Raw genomic sequence first — 6,601 nt, 5'->3', positions numbered from 1 at the left:
TCCCCAGTCCACACCCACACAGGCCCCCTCCTCTACCGCTTGCGGACACTCCAGGAGAGAGGTCTATTGAGCTGAGCTGGGCTGACCTCAGGAAGATAATAGAGTACTTTGGTTTTGATTATTGTGATCAGTGTACAGTCAGTAACAGATTTAATTGTCTTAATTGATTATGAGTTACAGTAGAATCTCTCAAATAAGTGTGTACTGGGACCTGCATGTGTAGTTTATTGATGTGTCCTGACTTTTGAGATTAATTTCCAACTGATTTGAGATTATAATTGAGTACTAGTGTACTAATTATATAGGAACTAGGTGTGAGGTGTCTCTATTTCATGTGTATATACAAGTATACACACTACCTCTGTAGCTTTGTATACACAATTATAGTGTCATGCTGGTAGAGAATTTGTGCAACATTGATTAAAAAATGCAAGCATGCATTGCAAGAGGATTATCCACCAAAAATATGTGTGGCTCCTGCTTCCTAATCCATTGTGAAATCCTCACCAACATGCAATTGCATGTGATGGAGCTCGATAATCATATTCATATAAACAAACAACAGGATGACGCCTACAAAAACAAAAATTTTGTTTGGTCCACAGAAGACTCTTACGATATATTATTAATTTGCAACTGTTTTTCGCTGAACAAGTTATTGACCACCTTGATATGGTTTCCAACATGGAACGCAGAATGATATACGTCATCTGTATCATGGAGTGGGAGTTTTGTATGTACCTTGATGGCTTCTTAGTCTCCTCATTCTGTGAGTGTGTGTTCTTTGGGAATAATAATATAATTCATATTGGCCTGGGCTTGTCTGTAGTGTGTCTTCTGGTGTTCATATTCATCAGCAAGTAAGTGGAAATCTAATTACACCTGTCCAGTTTGTTCGGCAGTTCTATTCTCTTCCGTAGGAAACTCCTCGCTGATAAACAGAACTAGATTCTCATCTCATGTGTTTCTGTATACATACTTCACCTTCCTTTGGAGGGTTCACTGTTGGTGTATCCCACCTCTCTGTGGTCTATGTCTGCTCTCCTGCAGTACTTCTTCCTAGTGTTCTTCTCCTGGATGGCTGTAGAAGCTGTCTGGCTCTACCTCAAACTGGTAGTGGTAATGGGATCAGTCCCTCACCTCCAAGTTCATGCTGAAGGCTATATTCCAGTTTGGTGTAAGCTATCGTTAATAATGTGTATTGCATGCATGGGTATCATGAGAGATTGCTTGTGTATGTATGCTCATGAGTTGATATAATTACAGTTTTGTTGCTATAATTATGTGTTTCTTTTGTGCCTATTACTCCACATGCAGTTCTGCCCTTTATAATTGTTATCATCAGTGCGGGGCGGGACATCAGTACTACATAATGTAATGCATAATTAATTATTTCGACAACCATCAAAATGAATTTGGAAAATTCACATATCAATTTACTTTCTCAGAACCTAACGTACGTTGGCACACAGTAGGCAGATGAGACCATCACCCTGTGTTTAAACATCTCGAGTCTCGGATCCAAGCAGAATAAAACTATACTATTATACCAAATGATTGTGCCAACTCAAGCTGACAACCCATTCACACATAATTATATGGCTGAATTTTAATGATAGACCACACTTGCAGCGCTCTGATAAGTAAGTACATAGTTTATGCAATTTGCTCACTTGAGTGCGTTTAGCATGCAGCTATATATAGGATCATGCACCTTATCAAGGTTACAAGCATGCATGTCATGTATTAAAAATCATACAGAGTCCCACCTTATTATACACTTATTACATTTACATTATTACATTATTACACTTACACAGTCATGTTAGTTGTTAAGAGATCTGATGCACAGCAGTTAAAGTTAGCTCTGCGTGATAGCTAATAATATAAGCTACTACGGAGATCACTTTTCCATTTTCGCATTGACATTTATGGAAGAACGTAACGTTGTAACTAAGTGGTAATCGCTATACATGTGATATACACATTACAGTGCTGCGATTGCACGCATTAGTGGCTTTCCGTGTAGGCAACCGTAAGGCTCGAGTATACATGCACTGAAGTTAGGCGCCCACTTTTCACTTCACACGATGCATGGAGGCATATCAGACCATAATCCAGTTTCTTCACACTCTAAAACTATCTGTCCAAATCAAAGGTTGCAAGTGTATATCATTATACGTGCATGGCGTTGGTACCCACGTTATAATCAGGTCAGGAGAGTATATTGAACCACTCCATACTGACAGTGCCATGGGTAACCTACAATGTATATATAGCATGCAAACATTGTTCAGTGGCAACATTATAGCTGCATGAACAACGATTGGCTAGCATATTGAAATTTTTGTTTGTTTACACATAACCTCCGTGTGAATGTTCGTTCACACTCACAGACGCATAAAAATGCTTGATTTACACTATATCAATTAAGGGTGCATGTATAGTGCCAAGGGCGTATATCGACTGCCAAAGGCGGGAGACACGCCCTTGGCACTATATATATAGCTTCCATTTTCTGCAGCTCTTTGCACAGCTAATTCAGTACAGCTAAGTACATGCAACTTAATTCTTATGTGTGCTGATGGGGTGCCGTTTGTGTCAAATGCTAATTTTATCCGCTATGCATAAGTGCGCTGACTTATACCAGTATAATTATGCTGACTTAATTAGAAAGTATGCTGACATATATAATTATACACAAGTATATACTCCTAAAAGTCCCAGTATATACCTCTCAGGACAAGCGGGTTTTGCGGTGGGAGCTTTGTTAGTAAAACCTATAGCCGGCATGGGAACTAGTTATCATAGCTGTTTGTCGAGAGTCCTTTGCATCTAATTGACAAAGCCCCCCCATGCAGTGTCCCATGAGGGGGGTATAGTGGGGCTTTGCATTAATTAATAGGTGCATGCATAAGTCAGTGCACTTGTGTATAAGTCAGAGTACAGACTATAATTATACTTGTGCATGTATATTAAGTCGGTACACTTGTGTATATAATTCAATGCACTTAAACATGTAAGTGGATAAAATTAGCATTTTGACAGAAATGGCACCCCATAAATTCTGCACCATAATGGTATAATTATTTGCTCCCCCAGAGCTTATATTCAAGTCTTTTATTTTCACTTTCATTCCCAAAAAGTTCTCATGCACCTATTATTGACAAGTAAAATGAACATGAACAGTATAAACGTAACAGTATAAATTATCTATAGACTCTTTCTACAGGTGCATGGGTGCAACTCTAGAGACTTGATGCTAAACAGTTTAAGGACATTAACACATTTTTTATGTGTCATATTTCCACTTCACACATGCATGCGCAATAGATGTTGACAAAAAATTATTCCCGAATAATTAGCTCAGGCCTATATATAGAGGTGTCTCTCGTGGTTCCACTGTGTAGACGGTTTTAATTGATACAAGTAACATCTTTCATTCTACTGTAACACTGTTTATTCATATTGTGTTTAATTGGCTTCGTAGGTTGTCGTGTGTTGTTGTTTCATAATAATCCGTGATTACCCACATTATACACAAATGACAATCGAGTTGTACCGCTGCATGGTGCACATGCAGGAATTGGAAGCTCTACTACCCAATTGTGGGTTGACTTTATTGAGTACTAGGCGTGTGGTTGCTCTTTGGAGGTGGTCGTTAATTAATGGAGGCCAACATTCTTGCACGTGGCATCATCGTCTATAATTATTAGTACAACCAGTAGGTTGTACATAGGATTGACAGTGCAGTTGTGTGTGTTTTCAATTATTGCACAAATTTTGACTCGTGTTTAGACTGCTCTATTTCTGCAGGGAAGGGCCACAGCAAGAAACTGAGTTGACAGATAGCTTAGTTAGCCTTTTATCTGTCTAAATGTGTGAAATTATAGTCAATGAATATTCTCATGCATTACTATTGATATTTGAAAAATTGCACTATTTTCATATTTCACTGCGTTTTGTCTGACTGACTAAGTAAGTAAGTAAGTAAGTAACTTTCTTGGAAAGCATTTCCTCCTTGTACAGACATGTTCAGAAGATTCTAGATACAGCCTCTAGTCGACTAGAATCCGGACCATGGGCGTTTTTCTCAGAATTGCGTCCACTTCCAAGAGGCAGATGACCTCTCAGGCTCCACTTTTCTTACCTACGCAATTCCGCCATCTTTAAATGACTGCCACAGCAACGCACATGGCAACTTATGAGATGGGCGTGGCTGGTTAACCGGCTGTGACATCGAACAGTCCCTAGTCCTTTTCTCCAACTTCTCTCCATTCTCAACTCAGGTATGCTACTGGCTAGATCTACCATAGGCCTCCAATGCTTTTGCACTTTGAAGTATACACTCCAGTATTTAACATGCATAGATAAATGAACACTGTAATAAGAATTATGTGTTCATATATTCCAGTCTGCATGGCCTGTCTTCTCTTCTCTTCTTGAACTTCTCTTGCTTCTTGACATTCCTCTTAGGCATTTCACATTTCATTATTGAAGAGTATAAAAATACTGCTGTACTGAAAAAGAAAGGGAATCAAACTAAAAAAACATTTGCAATGTGAACGTTGCTAGGATTGCCAGGAAAAGAAAAGCGCGAAAAAGCGAAGAAACAAGAAATTCGGCGAGTGCATAACTCCAATCCGTTACAACGCCATGAACATGTACAGCCGAGTGGCCTACTGTTGATAATGATTTTAGAATCAAAATACAAGTTGGGTAAAAATGAACCCAAATAACTGAATTCACAATCATCCACCCACACATCCAACACTTGCATGTTTGCTCAACACTGTAAGGGAAAACATCTTGCAAAAAATTCACTATAATTATATGATAAAAATTACTGAAGGATTGGCCAGGAAAAGCACAAAACGAACAAAAAATTGAAACAGTACATGTGAATGAAGTTGTAACGGATTGGAGTTATGCACTCGCCGAATTTCTTGTTTCTTCGCTTTTTCGCGCTTTTCTTTTCCTGGCAATCCTAGCAACGTTCACATTGCAAATGTTTTTTTAGTTTGATATGGTTAATTAAGACTTTGCAGCTGGCAACTGAATATGCTTATAATTACGCTTAAGCGCTTGTGATAGAGCTAGCACATGGCAGTAGCTATAATTATTAAAGTGCACAATAATTGTATTCATATGCAACACATGATTCCTAACTGGCATTTGACCACAGTTATATTATGCTGCCAGGAAGTGGCCCCTGATCATGAATGCTATAGAGCCCACTATAGAAGCATGCAGGAGTACCTTTCTTAGCTCAAGCTACCTTTGTTGCTCCATGAATAGCTATATAAGTTAGTGCCACAGCAATTAAGTTACAAGTTGCCTTGAACAGACAGCAGAGGATATAAACTAACAGTCGACTCTTGCAAACATTTTCAGCTGTTGTTTTGCCACCCCAGCAAACCTAAGCCCAGGTAATGTTGAATAATGTTAAATATAACCTATAATTCACATAAATTATAACGTTTAGATCTACTTGTTATTGTATAAAAGAAAGTGACCATTAAAATAACACAGTAGATCTACTGATCTCGGTGTCATAGCCGAGTGTTGGAGGTCCCCCCGTTAAGCTGCCCCCCCCCCGGACAGCCTACTCTAGGGTTAAATCTATGATCAAATGTCCCCCCTATCATACAACTATAATAAGTCACTTTTGAACAGCTAGCTAGTACCATGCTATACAATAATTGCCTATTAGGCCACTCCAAGTGATACTCTGGTTTCTGGTCCACCGCCCGCATCAGATTTTATTCTTGGATTTCTATCTCATTATTTCTACTACGCATGCGCATAATGGTCCATGTGGTACAAAATAGTGTGATAATGATATTCATTTGCAAAATAATGAGATTCATAAGGTGAAATTGATAATGACATAATGAGAAAAGCCGCCCGCCCGCATGCAATTAGAAAAACTTTAGGACCAGAAACCAGAGTGTCACTTGGAGTGGCCTTATAGGGCCAGGCGCAAGGCTGAGTCTAAGTTTATAGACTGCTTATAATAGTTTCTTGTTAAATCTAGACAAATCAGGGCCATGTGCATATACTAAGGCCACTCCAAGTGATACTCTGGTTTCTGGTCCACCGCCCGCATCAGATTTTATTCTTGGATTTCTATCTCATTATTGGATTTCTATCTCATTATTTCTACTACGCATGCGCAGAATGGTCCATGTGGTACAAAATAGTGTGATAATGATTTCATTTGCAAAATAATGAGATTCATAAGGTGAAATTGATAATGACATATTGAGAAAAGCCGCCCACCCGCATGCAATTAGAAAAACTTCAGGACCAGAAACAAGAGTGTCACTTGGAGTGTCCTAATATGTAAGTGACTGAAGATAACAATTCTTGAAGGGGGCTGGCAGCTAGATATTTGTGTGCAAGCTCCACAACAACAAGCAATAATGAAATAAATGTGCAGTACATTCTATAGCTATAGATAAGATAGACTAAGTAAGTCGAACTGAACTGAACATGATGTTCATTGTTGCAGCCAGCTGCATGCATGGCCATGCATGGAACCCTTTTTCTGCCTTTAATTAACATGCTCTATAGCATAGTTTCTTGAGACTCATTTTAG

General features: G+C 38.9%; 1 protein-coding gene across 4 annotated transcripts in view; it reads left to right on the top strand.

The window, feature by feature from the left end:
- The first annotated feature begins 5,211 nt into the window (after positions 1–5,211).
- Positions 5,212–6,601, top strand: part of LOC135335860 (uncharacterized) — a 52,908-nt gene continuing 51,518 nt past the window's right edge. For all 4 annotated transcript variants that reach the window (XM_064531484.1, XM_064531482.1, XM_064531481.1 and 1 more), the window contains exon 1: positions 5,212–5,429. The gene's annotated coding sequence lies outside the window, so the exon portion shown is untranslated. The remainder of the gene's footprint in view (positions 5,430–6,601) is intronic.

Source organism: Halichondria panicea, chromosome 5 (assembly GCF_963675165.1).
Source record: "Halichondria panicea chromosome 5, odHalPani1.1, whole genome shotgun sequence".
In the NCBI taxonomy this organism is placed as follows: Eukaryota; Metazoa; Porifera; class Demospongiae; order Suberitida; family Halichondriidae; genus Halichondria; species Halichondria panicea.
Note: the sequence above shows the minus strand (reverse complement) of the source record. Positions and strands in the feature narration are given on the sequence as shown.